Source organism: Arachis ipaensis, chromosome B1 (genome assembly GCF_059453495.1).
Source record: "Arachis ipaensis isolate K30076 ecotype BB chromosome B1, ASM5945349v1, whole genome shotgun sequence".
Taxonomy (NCBI): Eukaryota; Viridiplantae; Streptophyta; class Magnoliopsida; order Fabales; family Fabaceae; genus Arachis; species Arachis ipaensis.
This window is the reverse complement of record NC_142436.1, coordinates 57,506,807-57,515,330: the sequence shown is the minus strand read 5'-3', so window position 1 is coordinate 57,515,330 and position 8,524 is coordinate 57,506,807. Positions and strand designations below refer to the sequence as shown.

The following is an 8,524-nucleotide window of genomic DNA, read 5'->3' as shown; positions in this document are numbered from 1 at the left end:
GACATCTTTCAATTCCTTTCAAGAAGGCTGTAGGTTCTGGACCTCTTTTTCCTTATCCCATTGTCCTCCCAAGTACAGCTTTGCTCTGTGACCATTTGCTGTGAATTGATTCTTTGTTGCTTCATCTAGCAGTTCAATACTCCCGTAAGGAAAAACCTTTGTTACCAAGTATGGGCCAGTCCACTTAGACTTCAGTTTGCCAGGGAAAATCTTAAGCCTTGAATTATACAGGAGCACTTGCTGTCCTGGCTTGAATTCCTTCTTTGTAATCTTCTTGTCATGCCACCTCTTAGCTCTTTCCTTGTATATCTTGGCACTCTTATAAGCTTCTATCCTGAATTCATCTAACTCATTTAGTTGCAACAACCTTTTTTCTCCTGCAGCTTGGGAATCAAGGTTGAGGAGTTTAGTGGCCCAAAAAGCTCTGTGTTCAAGCTCTACAGGGAGGTGGCAGGATTTGCCATACAATAGCTGAAAGGGTGACTTGCCAATAGGAGTTTTGAAAGCTGTCCTATATGCCCATAATGCATCTTATAGCTTCCTAGCCCAATCTTTTCTTGTGCTTCCCACTGTTTTCTCTAGGATCTTCTTTAATTCCCTATTTGCTAGTTCAGCCTGGCCATTAGTCTGAGGGTGGTAAGGTGTGGCCACTTTATGGATTACTCCATATTTGTGGAGGAGCTTCTCCATCTGTTTGTTGCAAAAGTGACTACCACCATCACTGACAAGACCCTTGGGCACTCCATATCTTGTGAAAATGTGCTTTTTAAGGAATTGGAGGACAATCTGTGCATCACAGGTGGTCGTGGCTATGGCTTCCACCCACTTTGAGACATACTCCACTGCGACTAAGATATATCTGAAAGAATAGGAAGGGGGAAAGGGCCCCATGAAATCAATTCCCCATAGATCAAATAATTCCAGTTCCAAGATGAAGTTTTGAGGCATCTCATTCCTTCTTGTCAATCCTCCAGTTCTTTGACATTCATTGCATTGGTGAACAAACTCTCTGGCATCCTTGAAGATAGTTGGCCAATAAAACCCACTCTGTAATACCTTTGCAGCTGTTCTCTCTGGTCCAAAGTGTCCACCATATGCTGAGCCATGGCAATGCCATAGTATGTCCTTCATTTCACTTTCAGGGACACACCTCCTAATCATTCCATCAGAGCATCTTTTGAATAGAAAAGGTTCATCCCACAAGAACTTCCTTGCTTCATTGAGTAATTTCTTCATTTGTTGCTTGGAAAATTCTTGAGGTATCTTCCTTCCTACCTTGTAGTTTGCTATGTCAGCAAACCAAGGTGTTTGTTGAATTTGGAAAAGATGTTCATCAGGGAAGTTCTCATTTACTTGATGTGGTTTGTCTTGCTTAGCTTCTTGTGGCACTCTTGATAGATGATCTGCTACTTGATTTTCACTTCCCTTCCTATCCCTCACTTCAATATCAAATTCTTGTAGCAGCAACACCCACCTAATAAGCCTTGGCTTTGAATCCTGTTTAGACATTAAATACTTGAGAGCAGAATGGTCAGTGTATACTATAACTTTTGAACCGATCAAGTATTGTCTAAACTTATCAAATGCATATACAATTGCTAAAAGTTCTTTTTCAGTGGTGGTATAATTTTTCTGTGTTTCATTCAACACTTTGCTAGCATAATATATGACATGATGTAATTTGTCCTTTTTTTGCCCCAGTACAACACCGATAGCAAGGTTGCTTGCATCACACATAAGTTCAAAAGGTAAATTCCAATCAGGGGGTGTGATGATTGGTGCTGTAATGAGCTTTCTCTTGAGAGTTTCAAAGGCATGTCTACAGTCAGCATTAAAAATGAAGGGAACATCATTCATTAGTAAATTGCTCAATGGTTTTGCTATTTTTGAAAAGTCCTTGATGAACCTTCTGTAGAAGCCAGCATGCCCAAGAAAACTTCTTACTGCTTTCACATTAACAGGTATAGGGAGTTTTTCAATAACTTTATTTTAGCTTTATCAACTTCTATACCTCTACATGACACATTATGCCCAAGAACTATTCCTTCCGGAACCATGAAATGGCATTTTTCCCAATTCAACACCAAATTAGTTTCTTGGCATCTTTTCAAAACAAGAGTTAAGTTATGCAAGCAAGTGTTAAACGAATTGCCAAAAAAAATCATCCATGAAGACTTCTAAAAATTTTTCCACCATATCAGAAAAAATAGAAAGCATACACCTTTGAAAAGTGGCTGGGGCGTTGCACAGCCCGAAGGGCATCCTTCTATAGGCAAAAACTCCAAATGGGCATGTGAAGGAGGTCTTCTCTTGATCCTTGGGGTCCACCACTATTTGATTGTAACCAGAATACCCATCCAGGAAGCAATAATAAGCATGGCCTGCTAGTCTTTCCAACATTTGATCGATGAATGGCAAAGGAAAATGATCTTTTCTTGTTGCATTATTCAATCTCCTGTAGTCTATGCACATTCTCCACCCAGTCACTGTCCTAGTGGGGATCAACTCATTCTTTTCATTGGTGATGACTGTCATTCCTCCCTTTTTTGGCACAACTTGAACCGGACTCACCCAAGAGCTGTCTGAGATTGGGAAAATTATCCCTGCATTCCATAGCTTCATCACTTCTTTTTGAATCACCTCTTTCATGGTTGGGTTGAGTCTTCTTTAAGGTTGAACCACAGGTTTTGATTCTTCCTCCAATAAAATTTTGTGCATGCAAATAGCAGGGCTGATGCCTTTGATGTCCTCAATTGTCCACCCCAAGGCTGTTTTGTGAGTTTTTAATACTTCAATCAACCTTGCTTCCTCATCCATGCTCAAAGAGGAATTTATAATTACTGGAAATGCCTCTGCTTCCCCAAGAAATACGTCTTTGAGTTGAGGAGGGAGAGGTTTCAACTCCTATTTTGGTTTGTCCTCTTTCTTGTCTTCAATGAGTATTTCTATCACTTCCTCTCTTTGTTCTTTCTGATGCTCTAAATAGTTGTCTTCAAACATTTCTTCTACCAACCCTTCAATCATGTCCACATTCATGTAGTTTTCTTGCTCTGAGGGGTGTTGCATTGATTTGAAGACATTGATTACCATTTGTTCATTATGCACCCTGAAGGTCATTTCTCCCTTCTCCACATCAATAGTGGTTTTTGCTGTGGCTAGAAATGGTCTCCCCAAGATGATTGAGCTGCTTCCTTCCCCTTCTGTGTCTAAGATTACGAAGTCTGCGGGGAAGATAAACTTTCCAACCTTCACTAGTAAATTCTCCACAATACCATTGGGTGTCTTGATTGATCTATCAGCCATGACTAGTGACATCCTGGTGGGTTTAATTTCTTCTATGGTAAGCTTTCTCATCAATGATAGAGGCATCAAGTTGATGCTGGCACCTAGATCACACAGGGCGTTTTCCAATGTTATCTTGCCTATGGTGCATGAGACTACAAAACTCCCTGGATCTTTGAGCTTTGGTGGGATACCCATCTGGATCACAATGCTACATTCTTCAGTGAGCATGATGGTTTCCTTTTCTTGCCAACTTCTCTTCTTGTTGATTAGCTCCTTCATGAACTTGGCATATAAGGGCATCTGTTCCAGTGCCTCAGCCAAGGGGATATTTATCTCCAACTTCTTGAAAGTCTCAAGGAACTTGTGAAATTGTTGGTCCTTTGCCTCCTTATTGAATCTCTGAGGATATGGCAGTGGAGGTACAAAGGTCTTCTCTGCTTGTTGCTTTTGATTCTTTGTTGGCTCTTCAATTGCTTTATTCCCCTTTTTTGGGATTTTTTATTGTTCCTTCTTTTCTTGAGTTTGCTTTGAAGCTTGCTTGCTTGCCATTGCATCATCATGATTGGCTTCTGATGAGCGGATAATTTATATGCTTTTTGACATTGTTTTTAGTATGTTTTTAGTAGGATCTAGTTATTTTTAGGGATGTTTTTAATAGATTTTGTGTTAAATTCACATTTCTGGACTTTACTATGAGTTTGTGTGTTTTTCTGTGATTTCAGGTATTTTCTGGCTGAAATTGAGGGACTTGAGCAGAAATCAGATTCAGAGGTTGAAAAAGGACTGCTAATGCTGTTGGATTCTGACCTCCCTGCACTCAAAGTGGATTTTCTGGAGCTACAGAACTCGAAATGGCGGGCTTCCAATTGCATTGGAAAGTAGACATCCAGGGCTTTCCAGCAATATATAATAGTCCATACTTTGGCCAAGAATTGACGACGTAAACTGGCGTTCAACGCCAGCCTTCTGCCCAAATCTGGCGTCCAGCGCCAGAAAAGGATCCAAAACCAGAGTTGAACGCCCAAACTGGCACAGAAACTGGCGTTCAACTCCACAAATGGCCTCTACACGTGTAACACTCAAGCCCAAGCCCAAGCACGCACCAAGTGGGCCCCAGAAGTGGATTTGTACATCAATTACTTACTCATGTAAACCCTAGTAGCTAGTTTATTATAAATAGGACCTCTTACTATTGTATTAGGCATCTTTGGACGCCTGGTTCTTAGATCAGAGGGGCTGGCCACATGGCCATGCCTGGACCTTTCACTTATGTATTTTTAACGGTAGAGTTTCTACACTCCGTAGATTAAGGTGTGGAGCTCTGCTGTTCCTCAAAGATTAATGAAAGTACTACTGTTTTCTATTCAATTCTTCTTATTTCACTTCTAAGATATCCATTCGCACCCAAGAACGTGATGAAGGTGATGATTATGTGTGACGCTCATCATCCTTCTCCCTTATGAACGCGTGCCTGACAAACACTTCTGTTCTACATGAATTAAGCTAGAATGAGTATCTCTTAGATCTCCTAACCAGAATCTTCATGGCGTAAGCTAGAACGATGGCGGCATTCAAGAGAATCCGGAAGGTCTAAACCTTGTCTGTGGTATTCTGAGTAGGATTTAATGATTGAATGACTGTGACGAGCTTCAAACTCGCGAGTGCTGGGCGTTAGTGACAGACGCAAAAGGAGGGTGAATCCTATTCCAGCATGATCGGGAACCGACAGATGAATAGCCGTGCCGTGACAGGGTGCGTGAGCATATTATTCACTGAAAGGAGGGGATGTAGCCACTGACAACGGTGATGCCCTTGCATAAAGCCAGCCATGGAAAGGAGTAAGACTGATTGGATGAAGATAGCAGGAAAGCAGAGGTTCAGAGGAACGAAAAGCATCTCCATTCGCTTATCTGAAATCCCTGCCAATGAATCTACATAAGTATCTCTATCCCTTTTATTGTTTATTTTAATCTAATAAAGTATCATGTTTAAATCCGCCTGACTGAGATTTACAAGGTGACCATAGCTTGCTTCATACCAACAATCTCCGTGGGATTCGACCCTTACTCACGTAAGGTATTACTTGGACGACCCAGTGCACTTGCTGGTTAGTTGTATCGAAGTTGTGTCAACTATAAATTAAGATCAAAGCACCAAGCTTTGGAGCCATTACCAGGGATTGTTCGAGCCTGGACAACACAATTTCGTGCACCAAGTTTTTGGCGCCGTTGCCGGGGATTGTTTGAGTTTGGACAACTGACGGTTCATCTTGTTTCTCAGATTAGGTAATTTTCTTTTTGTTTTGTTTTCAAAAATTTTTCAAAAATCTTTCAAAAAATTCTTCTTTGTTTTCGAAAAAAAAAAAAAGTTTTCAAAAAAAAAAGAAAAAAAAATGTTTTCAAAAATAAATTATTCTATGGCTTCAGAATTTTTAAGAATGAATTCTAGTGTTTCATGAAGCATGTTAAAGCCTGGCTGGCTGTAAAGCCTTGTCTCAATCCTTATACCCAAGAGAAGAGCTTCTTTATCTTTCTTAGCCAATTGGCTGTTGAATGTAAGGAATGTCAGGCGTGTCATGTCTGAGTTACATACTAAAGCTTGGCTGGCTATTAAGCCATGCCTGACCCTTTGATTGGAGCTTTAGAGCATAAGATTCCTGGAATTCATATTAAAAATTTTGAATCCTTATTTTTCTTTTTTTCTAAATAATTTTCGAAAAATATAAGTTAAAAATCCAAAAAAATCATAAAATCATAAAAATAAAAAATATTTAATGTTTTTTGTGTGAGTCTTGAGTCATATCATAAGTTTGGTGTCACATGCATATGCATCTAGCATTTTTCGAAAATTTCATGCATTCATAGTGTTCTTCATGATCTTCAAGTTGTTCTTGGTAAGTCTTCTTGCTTGATCTTGATGATTTTTTGTTTTGTGTCTTTTCATGTTTATCATATACATTTTTCGTTTCTTAGAGTCTAAACATGAAAGATTTCTAAGTTTGGTGTCTTGCATGTTTTCTTAGCATTAAAAATTTTTCAAAAATATGTTCTTGAGGTTCATCATGATCTTCATAGTGTTCTTGGTGTTCATCTTGACATTCATAGCATTCTTGCATGCATCACATGTTTTGATTTAAAAATTTCATGCATTGCATCTTTTTAGTGTTTTTCTCTTGCATCAAAAAAATTTCAAAAAATAAAAAAAAAATAATATCTTTCCGTTTTTCTCTCATCAAATTCGAAAATTTGGATTGACTTTTTCAAAAATTTTTAAAAATCAAAGTTGTTGCCAATGAGTCAAATCAAATTTTCAATTTGAAAATCTTATCTTCTTCAAAATCTTTTTCAAAAATCAAATCTTTTTCAAAAATTTTTAGTTATTTTCGAAAATTTCAAAAATATTTTTCAAAAATCTTTTTCTTATTTTATATCATAATTTTCGAAAATAACATAAACAATTAATGTTTTGATTCAAAAATTTGAAGTTTGTTACTTACTTGTTAAGAAAGATTCAAACTTTAAGTTCTAGAATCATATCTTGTGATTTCTTGTGAATCAAGTCATTAATTGTGATTTTAAAAATCAAATCTTTTTCAAAACTAATTTCTATCATATTTTTTCAAAAATATCTTCTTATCTTATCTTTTTCAAAAATATCTTTTAAAAATATCTTTCCTAACCTCCTAACTACTTATCTTTTCAAAATTGGTTTTCAAAAATTTGTTTCAACTAACTAACTAACTTTTTGTTTGTTTCTTAACTTTTTCAAAACCACCTAACTAACTCTCTCTCTCTCTAATTTTCGAAAATATCTTATCTTTTTCAAAAATATCTTTTCAAAATATCTTTTCTAACTTCCTAACTTCTTATCTTTTCAAAATTTGTTTCAACTAACTAACTAACTTTTTGTTTGTTTCTTAACTTTTTCAAAACCACCTAACTAATTCTCTCTCTCTAATTTTCGAAAATATCTCCCCTCTTTTTCAAAAATTTCTTTTTAATTAACTAATTATTTTTATTTTTTATTTCAAAAAAAAAAATTTCGAAAAAAAATACTAACCTTTTTCAAAAACTATTTTCAAAAATCACTAACTCTTTTTCAAAAATTGTTTTCGAAAATTCACTTCCCCCTCTCATCTTCTTCTATTTGTATATTGATAGACTAACATCTTTCCTTCAACTCTCCAAAAATCCGAACCCCCTCTCTCTCTGAGTTCAGATTTTCTTCCCTTCTTTTCTTCTACTAACACAAGGATCCCTATACTGTGATATAAAGGATCTCCATTATTATTATTATTTTTCTGTGCCTTCTTCTTTGTCATATGAGCAGGAGCAAGGACAAGAACATTATTGTGGAAGCAGGTCCAGAACCTGAAAGGACTCTGAAGAGAAAATTAAGAGAAGCTAAAATACAACAATCCAGAGATAACCTTTCAGAAATTTTCTAACAGGCAGAGGAGATGGCAGCCGAAAATAATAATAATATAAGGAAGATGCTTGGTGACTTCACTGCACCTAATTCCAATTTACATGGAAGAAGCATCTCCATTCCTGCCATTGGAGCAAACAACTTTGAGCTTAAACCTCAATTAGTTTCTCTAATGCAGCAGAACTGCAAGTTTCATGGACTTCCATCTGAAGATCCTTTTCAGTTCTTAACTGAATTCTTGCAGATATGTGATACTGTTAAGACTAATGGAGTAGATCCTAAAGTCTACAGGCTCATACTTTTCCCTTTTGCTGTAAGAGACAGAGCTAGATTATGGTTGGATTCTCAACCTAAAGACAGCCTGAACTCTTGGGATAAGCTGGTCACGGCTTTCTTAGCCAAGTACTTTCCTCCTCAAAAGCTGAGCAAGCTTAGAGCTGATGTTCAAACCTTCAGACAGAAAGAAGGTGAATCTCTCTATGAAGCTTGGGAAAGATACAAACAGTTGACCAAAAAGTGTCCTTCTGACATGCTTTCAGAATGGACCATCCTGGATATATTCTATGATGGTTTATCTGAGCTATCAAAGATGTCACTGGACACTTCTGCAGGTGGATCCATTCACCTAAAGAAAACACCTACAGAAGCTCAAGAACTCATTGACATGGTTGCTAATAACCAGTTCATGTACACTTCCGAAAGGAATCCTGTGAGTAATGGGACGCCTATGAAGAAGGGAGTTCTTGAAGTTGATACTCTGAATGCCATATTGGCTCAGAATAAAATATTGACTCAGCAAGTCAATATGATT

At 37.4% G+C, this 8,524-nt stretch overlaps 1 non-coding gene across 1 annotated transcript; it reads right to left on the bottom strand.

The window, feature by feature from the left end:
• Window positions 1–8,140: 8,140 nt before the first annotated feature.
• On the bottom strand, window positions 8,141–8,248 carry LOC148576683 (small nucleolar RNA R71). The gene has a single exon (XR_015904161.1). It is a non-coding gene; the product is annotated as a small nucleolar RNA R71 (small nucleolar RNA).
• Between the last annotated feature and the right edge of the window lie 276 nt (window positions 8,249–8,524).